The 13827-nt window shown below is 43.3% G+C and overlaps 1 long non-coding RNA gene across 3 annotated transcripts in view; it reads right to left on the bottom strand.

Moving 5' to 3' along the window:
* Positions 1-5074: 5074 nt before the first annotated feature.
* LOC113650360 overlaps positions 5075-13827 on the bottom strand; it is a 53851-nt gene continuing 45098 nt past the window's right edge. For all 3 annotated transcript variants that reach the window (XR_003442386.2, XR_007138866.1, XR_007138867.1), the window contains 2 exons: positions 5840-5877; positions 5075-5331 (listed from right to left, as the gene is read on the bottom strand). This is a non-coding gene — a long non-coding RNA (uncharacterized LOC113650360). The remainder of the gene's footprint in view (positions 5332-5839; positions 5878-13827) is intronic.

Below are 13827 nucleotides of genomic sequence, written 5' to 3'. Positions count from 1 at the left end.
TCAGGCACTTCTCTTGTCTGCTTTTGAAATGGCTGTTTACGGGACATAGATACAGATTTTGGAAAATTCTTACTACAGCATGTTCTTTAGACTGTTGCAGGATCTTGGATGACTTTTAGAGTTTTGGGAACTCAAGCCAAAGAACCTTTAGGATTTTAGGATTACAGAGTGAGTGATTTTTAAGGTTTTATGTCTAAAGTCATACTAGATATTGCACTATTTTGGGACTTAATAGTGATACTAGAGAACACCAGGTACCTTGTAAAACAAAAAATACACTTGGTTAGTGTTTAAATCAAAGCTTTTGGCTTGTACGAAAAACACAAATATTTTTTTTTTGTAGAAGCAAAGAAATGAATAGCAATGCAGTTTGGGACACAACCACTCCAGACATGATGTATTATACTCCACTGAAGGCCATTCAGTAAGCGAAGCTTCTATATCACCACAGACCTAATGATAAAAATCATAATTAATCATGTAGCACAAGAGTGTAGACCAACACGCTTTAAAGATTTTTGTGCAAAAGGTATAGAAAAGAAAAAAAAGGATCATTCTTTTGCTAACTGTTCTAAAGGATTGTGCATCTTAAATGTAATTTTATTGAAAGCCTAATTTAGAACTTAAGGTCAAATTCAAACTAAGAAGGTATGGCATGTTGGCGTACGAGAGATCTTTATGAACGTGTAAATATATGCAGAAACTTAACATTATATTCCCAGCTGCAGGTCTTACACCAATATGCTTAAGTATAGGCAATTATATACGTACTCTAATCTCCTGCTGCCTTCCAGGCCGGGGGTTATAAACGTTCCCCTGTTCTGCCTGTCAGATCGTGCACCATGGCTGATCTGTGTGAAAGAGGCTCTGTGCAATAGTGTGAAAGGTGCTGCTGTGTGAGGAGCACGAGGAGCGATGATCGGAACAGCGACGCTGCACTACCTGTTCTTCGGCGTCCGACATGTTGTGCACGACAGACACTCTGGTGCACAACCAGCTGTGGCGGCCATCTTTGCTCAGGGAGCCTTAATTATTGCAGAGGGGGGTTGAAAAAGAGTGGGCTGGGGAATAAATCAATACATCATCTGCGGCCTTGGTGTCTGAGGCACACATAGCAGAGCTGAATTGAAATCAATAGTTGTTTAATCAAGCCTTTTTTTTCTCAGGATTTGTGTACACATGCACAATGAAAGCACATCCTGGGTAAACTGAACCTTGCAATAAAATCCAAAATGTGATGGACAGAGCTATTTGGTATTCCAAATCTGAGGTTAAAGGGTTTATTGCATGAAGGCAGTAGATATGAATAAGCAGACGCTACAGGAAGAAGCGAACACACGCTGAGCCCTCTTTGTCAAAGCGAATCCCGCTCCCTCTGCTTTCGCTTGCAGCTGTTTACTTTGGACTCCGCTCCTCATGGGTTGGGTTTGTAACTCCGAGGAGCCGAGCTGTTTGGCTTCGCACAGATGATAGTTTGCTTTATTGTTCCTCTTTTCTTTCCACAGGAGATCCCTCGGGGCTGCACTTCAGAAGAAAAGTCAGCAGATTCATGATAACGTGTACAAGCAAAGAGTTTTTTGTTTTACTCAAGCAGACCCCCCACCATACTCAAACACCCACATACCCCCCCCAACACACACACACACAACACCCCCCCCTTCCCGAATTAAAAGTCGCCTTTTGTGCAGATCTGGTTTCCCAGGCCCGTGTATCCACAAAGGTCCATCGGGTTCAAAACCACAATTTGGTCCTGCAACAACACTGTAAAAAACAGCCCTCTTATAGAGAAGAGCAGTGAGATTTCAGCTGAGAACGAGCACGAAGCCTGAACAAACAGACTGCTGGAGGGGAAAACGGGGCTTGTACAAACTCACGGTGACATTACACGGTGGCCTTGAGATTATCTCCAGTGAAAATGAGATGCTAAACTTAAGCCACAGTTTGAGAAAAACGAGAGCTGGAAAACCGCTGCTTGCTGAGTCATAGTGCTTCGGTAATTTATTAAGGTCATGCGACATTAAACGAGCAGGATTCTGACTCCGAAAAGACACTCTGACCTTGACGTTCACTGGTTTCTTGTCTTTTAAAACCAGACCGGGGCTCACAATAGCTTCCTTGCACACCAGTTCTGAGCATTAGCGTCTCGTATAACAATGCCTGGCTTTGATATCTTCTCGGAGAACTAGAGATCATTTTGTTTGGGAGCGACCTCAGAGACGGCGTTCCGCCCACGTTTATACCGCTATTTCATCTGTCATTTAGTGGTATAGTCAGTCAATGTGATTCCACACACACATCAGTGGGTGGAAGGACGACTCAGAGAACTCCGAGACACAGGGCACATTTGGGTTCCTTAAAAATGACATGCTAAACCTGAAGCGAGGCCTTGTGAAAGAAACAAGGTGACGACCCCGAAACATACGTCTAAGGCAAAAAAAAAAACAAGTCCTAAGATGTTTTAAAGTTGGACACCATGCCTGATGGTTGAAACTTTACTTTTGGTGATTTATAATCAGACAACACAATAACACCCTGCTAGGTCCCAGGAGAGCCTTGTATATTTTCATCTCTCTACTACTCACTCATTAGAAAGCACCAAAGTTAATTCTTAACACATTTAAACTTTAACAGACGTGACAGAGCAAATGTGGCCCAACACCCAACAACGTGCTGTGTAAACTTTGTATAGAGTTAATATTATGTTAGCTAACATTGAGAGATTCAAAATAAAATTGTTGTAGACACCTTTAGATAATGTCTTCTCACATTCCTTGGTTCTAAAACTAATTAAACAAAAACAGTATGATTTGAGGCAAGAATCTTTTCCTTCCTTCCTTCAATCTTTTTTTGTTACTTTTATTACATATCCAGACTGCTCGTATTAATTCGGAGACACGTGATGGTGACGTTAGTAGGTTAGTTTTCAGCAGAAGGAGACGACAGACTGCCAAAGTGCAAACAAGTTAGGACGACTGCTGATTCATGGTGCAAACTCAGCGTCTGCAATTCAATGAGGTTAGAATTATGCAGCGTTAAAAGAGCAGGACTGGGTAATTAATTATAATTGATGGTAATTGGAATCTTGACACTCCCAGGTTTGTTGTATTTTAAAGTCATTTATAGGAATAGTCTTCAGAGGAAGACCTACATACTGTCTCGCTGCATTTAAAGGTATTATTCCCAAAAAGCCCCCAGCATCTCATATAGCACAGACCTTTTGTCTTTGATATATTTTGGCAAGAGTTCATATTGTTTGGTTTGTAGATATGCCAGAGCGACTGCAGAGACGGTGCCGCCCACGTTTATCTGTCTTAGCTACAAATCCAACTCACTTAATGGCATGGTCCCTTTAAAGATTCTAAAAACTCTATAAGCTAGCGAGAACGAGGCTCTGAGACGTGTTCATTTCTCCCCAGGAGTTTGGTTTGAGTAATGCACAGACAGAAAGATGTGTGTGGAGTTAATAGAAGCGGGCTGGTGAGGGACAGCGCGACTGCCTAAGCCCCTCTGCTTTGTTCCCACATTGCAAGGTTAACGATTTTCCGTCCTGGGTGGCTGAATTAGAATTCAGCTCCCGTCCTCGGCACTGAGACGCTGTCTGCTGCCTTCCCAGCAGCCCCGGCGCACGGTGACAGGGAGATGGATGATATCTGCAGCATGGGCCGCTCTGCTTGGGAGGAGGGGGAGAGGGTGCATTGAGTGCACTCTCTCTCTCACACACACACACACACACACACACACACACACACACACACACACACACACACACACACACACACACACTCAGACAGACACACACATACAAGTTGTGCACACAGCCAGACAGGCACATATATGACAGCACATATACATGCACACGGTCATGCACACATGAAAGCGCACACAAACACACACACAGATGCAAGGACACAAAGCATAACAGACAGTCATGTTTTTTGATGCAGATGCATGTGCACGCATGACAGCATAGACACACACAAACAACACAGCATGACTGTATGCAGGTATACATCTGATGCAGGTACACACATAAGGCGGGACATACTGTACATACAATTAAGCACACACTGAGCAGTATGGAGTGTGTAGTATGTCGATACAAACACACACAATCACACGAGAACATACTGTACACACAAAGCACATTGATTCGTAGCACACACACCGCAGTCCCATATAGACTGTTTAACAAGTTTTACACACATACACACAAAGAACAAGTCTGTCTATCTCTCTCTCACACACATCACTGCATTCTGTATTACAAACATGTACATGTGTAAATACATTCCCATATGCACACATATACACAATTTTAATTTATGTCTATACAAAAATACACATAAACACACACCTTGCTTGGGGTAATATTAAATGTCAGCGAGCCTGCACTCTCAGGAAAAAAAAAAGGATACTAAGCTGTACCTTTATCTGTCTTATGGTTTTTACTGTCAAGAATACGCATTCTGGTTATCATAATTACCTACATATATATCTACATTTTTAGGATAAAGATACTGATTAAAGGTAAAAACCCCACCAGCAACATATGGGAAAGGTTCAAATAACACACAAATAACGTAACGAGTTTCAGTCTTCTGAAGATGTATAAATTCAAACACCGCAATGAACACCGGGAACTTTATTCTGCAATGTTTAGAAGGGAAGTTTGTGCAGATTTGCTAACTGCAGTGTGGTTCATATGTGTGAATGGACATGTTTAGTGACACAACACGGAAGAAATAACAGACAATACATCAACACGCTGAAAACAATTATTTCCGTTATACTTTATTCATGGATTTTCGAGTTTAAAGACATGTTGAATACATGACACTTCATCAGTTATTAGTTTATTTCATAATTATTAGCTTAAGGACTAGATCACAGAACAGGTTGTACTTGCCTAATGAGTTTATATTATTAAGGAAAGGCTTGTGTGCGTGTGTGTGCGTGTGCGTGTGTGTATGCCTGAGACACTGAACTCAACCACCTCCTGCCTTCAGTTTAAATATGATGAATACACTATATATATGTCTGAGAATCTTCTGGATATGCAGTACTTACCAGCTGTGCTTTTCACACACACACACACACACACACACACACACACACACACACACACACACACACACACACACACACACACACACACACACACACACACACACACTGCTGCAGGTGAAAGGGGTAGGGCTACATGACTTATGCATGGCTGCAGTGGAAAATCCTTTACGTTGCTCTGAATGATTTGTGGGAAGAAACTGGCCCTTTGCATTGGGAGAGACTGCATATTTTTCAGCAGTGCGGTACTTAAAAGCTGGACCAAACCTGCAAAATAAATAAAGTAACAAATAAGCACATATATAAATAATTAAGCAAATCACCATTATTGTGCGAGGACATTGTACAATAATACAGATATACTGTAGCTGTACATAACTGATGCGGATGTGTTACTGTCCTTATAAGGACTTGCCTCTTACAATAAATATTATTGATGCTAATTATTGTTACGCTACACAAAACTTAATCTAAATTTAATCTTAATCCCTGTAACCAAACTGGCAAACATTTGGCTGCTTTTATTTACTTATTTATTTATGTTAAACAGCATGGGGACCAGCCTGATGTCCTGACAAGGTCAAACCCAATTCCTACCCTCGTGTGTGTGTGTGTGTGTATATATATATAAAAGTACATTATTTCCACTTGTACACACACACACACCTTATTCTTCAACTACTTTTTTTGCACTTGTATCTTTCACACAAAAATTAACACACCTACAAAAAATACATTGAAAGTACAAGAAACACAGGACACCTTTTTTTTTTACCTGAATGCTGAACAAGGTGACTTCTTAAATTTCTACTCCTGAAACAAAAAGATGAACAGGATGTGAGTTAATGAGACAATAACACGAAAAGGCAGATTACTCTGTGTGTGTGTGTGTGTGTGTGTGTGTGTGTGTGTGTGTGTGTGTGTGTGTGTGTGTGTGTTTTCCTGTGAGTTCACTTGAGGATGCAGGAAAGCAGATGTACGAGTTTTTCCCTGCCAAAGCTCTCTGTGAGCTCTAATACAAAGGAAGACCGCAAGCTGAGTAGTGTAGGTACTTGTGTGTGTGTGTGTGTGTGTGTGTGTGTGTGTGTGTGTGTGTGTGTGTGTCACACTCTCTTTCCTCTCACAGAACAACTTCACTCAAGTTCCCACGTTCATCTGCCAATCACACACCAGTCACACACGATTTACACAACCACAAACACAGGTTTGCTCGAGGGAAGGTTTCAGCAATATAGTCAGTGTGTGTGTGTGTGTGTGTGTGTGTGTACCTGAGTGTGTTTATGTGTATATGTGTATGTGAGCATGAGTGTCTACACAAGAAAGTTAGGGCTGATACACCTGCGGAGCGTGTAGCCGCAGGTTTAAAAATGATGCCAGCTGTGGGTCTTATCGACGCTATGGCCGATGGAAAGGCCGAGCTGTGAGACAGAGCCTCATTATCCTCTACAGTGAGAGAAAAAAAGCCAGTTGCGGTTCAATAACTCCGACTAGATAGCACGTTTCCCTGGCAACACCTCCGAAGCAGCTCTGCAGAGATCCCAGAGAGAGAGAGAGAGAGAGACAGAAAGGGGGAGGGCAAACACGAGGAAGGAAGGGAGGAAGGAAGGAGGAGACCTAGACAATGTTGGGGTGGAAGGCAGTACTGGGTGACACTTGGGTTCAGTCCAAACATTAAAGACTGTTAACACACACAAATAGGAGACTAGTTATGACCATATGCAGCTATATGTATTTTTTTACCAGGTACTTTTTGCATGTAGATGAGTTTATGTGTACAGCTCATGAATACACATGTATTGTCTCAATAATATCTCACATACTTTAAGAGCCAACAGTAGAACCAGGAGATTCTGGTCATATAATCATCACACGCAACATTTGCAGCTGAATAAAACTTTTATAATTATAACACTAATGACACATTATTTAAATATAACGATTCCACATGAATGGTCCACTCATGGAATTGGAGGTGTGTCCTTTCTCTATAAGTACAGTGATGGAGGCGTGTCCTCTCTCTATAAGTACAGTGATGGAGGCGTGTCCTCTCTCTATAAGTACAGTGATTGAGGTGTGTCCTCTCTCTATAAGTACAGTGATTGAGGCATGTCCTTTCTCTATAAGTACAGTGATGAAGGCGTGTCCTCTCTCTATAAGTACAGTGATTGAGGCGTGTCCACTGTTTATATAAGTACAGTGATGGAGGCGTGTCCTCTCTCTATAAGTACAGTAATGGAGGCGTGTCCTCTCTCTATAAGTACAGTGATGGAGGCGTGTCCTCTCTCTATAAGTACAGTGATAGAGGCGTGTCCTTTCTCTATAAGTACAGTGATGGAGGTGTGTCCTCTGTTTATAAGTACAGTGATGGAGGCGTGTCCTTTCTCTATAAGTACAGTGATGGAGGTGTGTCCTCTGTTTATAAGTACAGTGATGGAGGTGTGTCCTCTGTTTATAAGTACAGTGATGGAGGTGTGTCCTCTGTTTATAAGTACAGTGATGGAAGCATGTCCTCTCTATAAGTATAGTTATGAAGGTGTGTCCTCTCTCTATAAGTACAGTGATGGAGGAATGTCCTCTCTCTCTAAGTACAGTAATGGAGGCATGTGCTCTCTCTATAAGTATAGTGATGGAAGCATGTCCTCTCTATGAGTTTACCTATGAAGGTGTGTCCTCTCTCTATAAGTACAGTGATGGAGGCCTGTCCTCTCTCTATAAGTACAGTAATGAAGGCGTATCCTTTCTCTATGAATACAGTGATGGAGGCGTGTCCTTTCTTTATAAGTACAGTGATGGAGGCATGTCCTCTCTCTATAAATACAGTGATAGAGGAGTGTCCTCTCTATAAGTATAGTGATGGAGGCTTGTCCTCTCTCTTTAAGTACAGTGATGGAGGCATATCCTTTCTCTCTATAAGTAAAGTGATGGAGGCATGTGCTCTCTCTATAAGTATAGTGATGGAAGCATGTCCTCTCTATGAGTTTACTTATGAAGGTGTGTCCTCTCTCTATAAGTACAGTGATGGAGGCCTGTCCTCTCTCTATAAGTACAGTAATGAAGGCGTATCCTTTCTCTATGAATACAGTGATGGAGGCGTGTCCTTTCTTTATAAGTACAGTGATGGAGGCATGTCCTCTCTCTATAAATACAGTGATAGAGGAGTGTCCTCTCTATAAGTATAGTGATGGAGGCTTGTCCTCTCTCTTTAAGTACAGTGATGGAGGCATATCCTTTCTCTCTATAAGTAAAGTGATGGAGGCATGTCCTCTCTCTATAAGTACAGTGATGGAGGCATGTGCTGTCTCTATAAGTACAGTAATGGAGGCGAATCCTCTCTCTATACGTACAGTGAAGGCGGCATGTACTCACTCTATAAGTACAATAATGGAGGCGTGTCCTGTCTTTTTAAGTACAGTGATGGAGGCATGTCCTCTGTCTCAATAAGTACAGTGATAGAGGCATGTCCTCTGTCTCTATAAGTACAGTGATGGAGGCATGTCCTCTCTCTATAAGTACAGTGATGGAGGCGTGTCCTCTCTCTATAAGTACAGTGATGGAGGCATGTCCTCTCTCTATAAGTACGGTGATGGAGGCATGTCCTCTCTCTATAAGTACAGTGATGGAGGCGTGTTCTCTGTGCCGGTTAATCCCAGTGACAGAGGCATGTCTTTAAACTTTATATTGTATTGACCGTATCGCACACTAAATGTTATTGGCATCGTTCCACTGCAGAGTTTTCATAAAGGATCCTAGTGTTTCACTGTAAGCCCAGCATGGATTTAATGGGTGGGTGACTGGTAGGCTGAATAGTAATAAAGACTGTTAGTTAGTGTTTGACTTTGTATTGAGACAGAGTCCAATTCTGATTAGAACACACAATCTGTGATTGAGTTCAGGTGACTGTCTGGCCTCCCACTGCAGTGTCTGGAAACTCAGACATCAGACTCCCCACCCGCTCCCCTCTTGCAACACACACACACACACACTGCTGGTTCCTCAGATTTGGATTGATAAGACTTTGGAAATGTCTGACGTTAACGCAGCTTTCGATCGATGGGAAAAACAAGGCTGTAATCCTCCAAGTCTTGATGCCATCTCAAACTCCTGAGCAACTCTTAATCTACTTTCAGCATGTTTCACATGCACAGACATTAAGGCTGGTTTGTAAAGGACACAAGCTCTTACATTACCCCCCTAGACAGACCGTTTTAATATAACATCTACCGTTGTCAGACTTTATTGCTTGACATTTAACAGAATTTTCTCATGGCGCTCTGCAAGACAGGTGATACGATGGAGCACAACGAGCACACGTGTGCCACATTTTTATAAAACAATAAAACGGCCATAGAGCTGCTTTAATTTCAGTGTGGTATGAATGTTCATTATAGGGAATTACTGGGTTTTAGTATTTGGAAGTCGGTTTTATTACGTCCCAGCTCATGTTTTACTTTTCAGCAGATTGCAGGAACGTTAAATGATTATTTGCTGAATTCTGTCGAGCATGACACATGTGATGTGAGCCTGAGTTTAAGCTATATAATAAAAAACAAGTGATCATGACAAAATGACAAATGCTCATGTCCTCCCTCTATGGACATAATGAAAAAAAAAAAGAAAAATATGTCATCTTTTTATTTTCCTTTAAAAATGTAGAAAAATAAATGCGATTTATTAGGAAGCACAGTACCCTACTCGGTTGTATTAAAACAGAAGTAAATGTGTGATAGTGACAGACACTCCCTTACAATAAAGTCCCAAACAATACAAATTAGTTATCAGACACAAGTAAAGCAATTCATACAAATCAGTGATCCTTTTTTTTTTACTGCTTATTATGGATGTAATTATTGTGGCATTGGCACTTCAAAATGTTTATGAGAAGGTCTTTGTGTGTCTGCCTTCATGTTGAACGTCTTGTGTGTAAAACAAACAATAAACACAAATAACCAGTATGCCAATGTGTCTCTGACTAAATCTGTAAATATTAAAAGCACACGGAGTGAAGCAGGGTGCATGTTTGTGTGTTTATGTGTGTGTATGTGTGTGTGCGCAGAGCTCACCAGACCCTTTAAAACACATCAATCCATTTATTAAACATTTTTTTTTTCATTTGCGGTCGTGCCACATCCTCTGTACTCCACTCTGGAGGGGGGTCGAATATTTATAGGACTGTTCAGATGAGCTCTGAAAAGCGTGCTGTGTGTGTGTGTTGGTGGGGGTAGGGAGAGCAGTGAATTTCATCATTGCCTTGGCGCTGCCAGGCTTCGGCAAGTGTCAGACAGATTCTAATAAAAGTGTCTGGCCCCACGGTGGGCACCGGGCTGGCGCTTGCCGTGCCGCGGCTGACTGCTTGGTATGCGTGGAGCATGGCAGCGCTTCAGCTGTTGCTGGGGGCTCCGTGGTAAAGAGTCACACTGATTAGTTGGCATCGGCTATTGTTCGGTGTGAGACCAAACGGGGGGAGAAAATACAATTAGAGCCAGAGAGAAACAGTAAAGGAGACAGAGAGACAGACAGAGAGAAAAAAAGAGAGAGAGAGAGCGTCTGAGGGGGAAAAGCGATTGTTTTTGAAAAACAGCGTTTCTAATGTGGGTAATTTAGCAAAATTAGATTTTTAAAAGTTGAACACTCCAGGGAGGATGTAACAAAATTAGTCGTAACACTTAATGAGTTCAGTTTGCGGAGAAAAAAAAAAAAAAAAAAAAAAAAGAAGAGTCCTACTGTACCGAGTGAACCCGGACTGCAGAGCTGTTGTTAAATGTCAGGCCACCTTTCCAGTGGGCGCAGATGCCAGGGTGGCATTAGAAAAATTAATCTGCTGTTCAGTTCTGAAAGTCTGCGCTGATATTACGAGACGAGGATGTGTGTGGATTTAATTAAGCGGCAGAAACTGTACCAGGAGTCAGACTTTCTGTTAGAAGAAAAAAAAAAAAAAAGATGAGCAATGAGCATGTGTTTACTCAATATGTGAAACCCTTTTAAGGACAAGGTGGTGAATTATGAAGAAACAAGAGGAATAACAAGCGTAATTGATTCATGTTTAAAATGGTACTGAGGGATGAAGGATGAACTGGGAAAGTGGATGAAAAGCGGAGATGTTTGTCGAACATTATAGAACGTTCTTTTATTGAAAAATGTTGATTTTAAGTGTAGTGAACTTCCTTATCCTCCTTGTGACTAAGAACAGAGTTTGCGCTTTTTTTGTGAGATCTCAGATTCGATTAAGAGAATCGTTAAGAAATAATCAGTTATTGACTTGAAATGGCAACTAGATGACACAAAAATCTACGCATCTTTACGCACATTAAATTTTTTATTTGTGTTGATTAACAGAGGTTTGACGACACATTGTGCTGCCTAGTGGCCTGTGAGGGAAAAACACATCAACATTTGACAAGTCTAAACAAGTCTGACAAAATAAAATTATTTTAAAGTTTTTTGCAACAATCTCGACAAGCGGAACACAGATTCATTACAGAACATGCTGCGCGCAATAAGCTGCGTGAAAAAAAGCGAAGAAAGGCGTTGTCTAGACAGCAATCTGCTGTAACAGCAGCTTTCCGCCAGGTCTAACTGATTCACCGTCCCTGCTTCGTTTTAGTCCCTGTTCCTAGGACATCAGTCGGCATCCTGCCTTACTATCCTGCGTCGCCTCGGGAGGAATGTTCGGAGTTTCGAGTCGATCTTGCCCTCCGCCCAGGTCCCAAGAGCCTAACCCGTGATTTTGAATTCGCTCAGCTCACAAGTTAGGGTCTCAGGGAACAGGAGAAGTACAGCATGGTCCGAAGAGGTGCAGGGGTTAGAGTGTGTGGGGGGGAAGAACCAGGATCCTGCCTCTCTCTGTCATGCACACACATTTACACACACACACACACACACACACACACACACACACACACACACACACACACACACACACACACATATGCACACGCACACACACTTTCCTGTGTGGCTGCTCTTTGTTCAACGCCCGGCTCTGTTCGTCTCGGCGGGCCAGCGCTCTGTCTGGTACCGTACAACAACACCGGCCCTCTGCAGACAGATCTGCACACAGATACACACACAGACACACACACTCCCCCCCTCAACCCCAATTTTTCACCAGATAACTTGTCCAGCATTCCACGCTAGTCGCTACAATCCGAACGCTGACCCGGCCCGACGAAAGCAGCAGACACGACTGATAAAGAGCGAATGAGTTTTAAAAAAGAACACGCCTTTTCTGACTTTTTCATTTCTCCGTCAAAAATGCAGCTGTGAGTCCGTGGCACCCTGCTCTGCGCTAACTAGCCTTTGTTGGCTGAGGTAAACCCCTAGTCAGATGGTCAGTCTCTTTCTCTTCCTCTCTCTCCTTTGTCTTCAGAGCCACAGCATTGGTGTGCATCTCTCACCTTGCTGATCTGCTGCAAGCGGCTTGTATGGAAAGGCAGAGGTGCAGCTCAGACACGGAGAAAAGGGGAAGGACTCGGGATTCGCGCCTCTCGCAAACGATTCGGTATCAGCAAAAAAAAAAAAGTGCGAGACGCTGATCGGCGGCGGCTGCAGTTCTCCTCTGCCCCCCCCTACTCCCCCCACCTGCACTCATTTAACTCAGACACACAGCCACTGCGACACCCCCGCCACCCCCCTTCCTTACCCCCCTTCCTTACGACACTGGCGCGCTCCCCTCCGGTCCAAAGTTGTCATTTAGATGTGATCACCAGATCGATTGGCAGAGACGACAGTGGCGGCTTTCTCGCTGCCTTTTCTCTAGTCCCGACATCAGACTGGCCCGGCATCAATTTCAAAAGCGCACGCGCCAGCCGAAATGTCATTTTTCGCCACGCTTGCACACAAACACACACACAAACACGCCACTAGCAGACTCCTCCCCCCCCCCAAACAATCAGCCAGCTTCCTCCTCCTCAAGGGAATAGGGAAAGCGCGGACGCTGCCGGAAATGAGAACGGCTCGACACGTGCCTTTAACAACCCCTCCTCCCTGCCTCACATGCACACAGGCACACCGTCAGAGCCGACACGTATGATTTGTCATTTCAGAGTAACGGTAAAAGGTAAGAAGAAAAACAGTGTGCGAGTAAGAGAGAGGGAGAGAGAGAGCGAGAGAGTGAGATAGAGAGAGAGGAGAAGGTAATCCCAGACAGAGGCAGGTCACTGAGGTGGGACAGGAGCTTGTGAGGTAAGGAGACGCACGAGGCAGTCATCTTCCTCTGACACCCTACCTCACCCCAACATTGCCTCTCCACCCCCACCCCATTACACCACCATAATCACAATCGCGATCTCTCTCTCTCTCACTGTCTCTCATACACACTCTCACATGCACCCAAATACCAGAAACGATAACTCAGCCCCCCCAAAAACCCTCTTGATCTTTTCCCTTAGTGATCCCTCCCCTTTCCTCCTTTCATTTTGTCCAGGCCGCCGTACCTGTCTGGTAGAGAGTCTCTCCAGCATGTCGGCAAGTCTGAGTTCCAGTCGGCAGCGGCGTGCTGCGCTGAGCACCCTCCCTCTCCTCTGCTCTCACTACATCCTTCTCTCCCTCTCCTACTCTCTCTCTCTCTCTCTCTCTCTCACTCACTCCATCTCGTCTGCTGCAAAGGCTTCGTCCTGCACTGATCAATCCCTTCCTCAAGGAAAAAACAAAGTGTTTTGAAATACATGTAACAGACACACGTCCGGTGGGGTGGCTAGCTTGCTGTTGCCACATACTGTACCCCCCACCTATGCACAGTTTATTCAAATATTAGGAGCATATTAT

This window comes from Tachysurus fulvidraco, chromosome 20, assembly GCF_022655615.1.
Source record: "Tachysurus fulvidraco isolate hzauxx_2018 chromosome 20, HZAU_PFXX_2.0, whole genome shotgun sequence".
NCBI lineage: Eukaryota > Metazoa > Chordata > Actinopteri > Siluriformes > Bagridae > Tachysurus > Tachysurus fulvidraco.
Note: the sequence above shows the minus strand (reverse complement) of the source record. Positions and strands in the feature narration are given on the sequence as shown.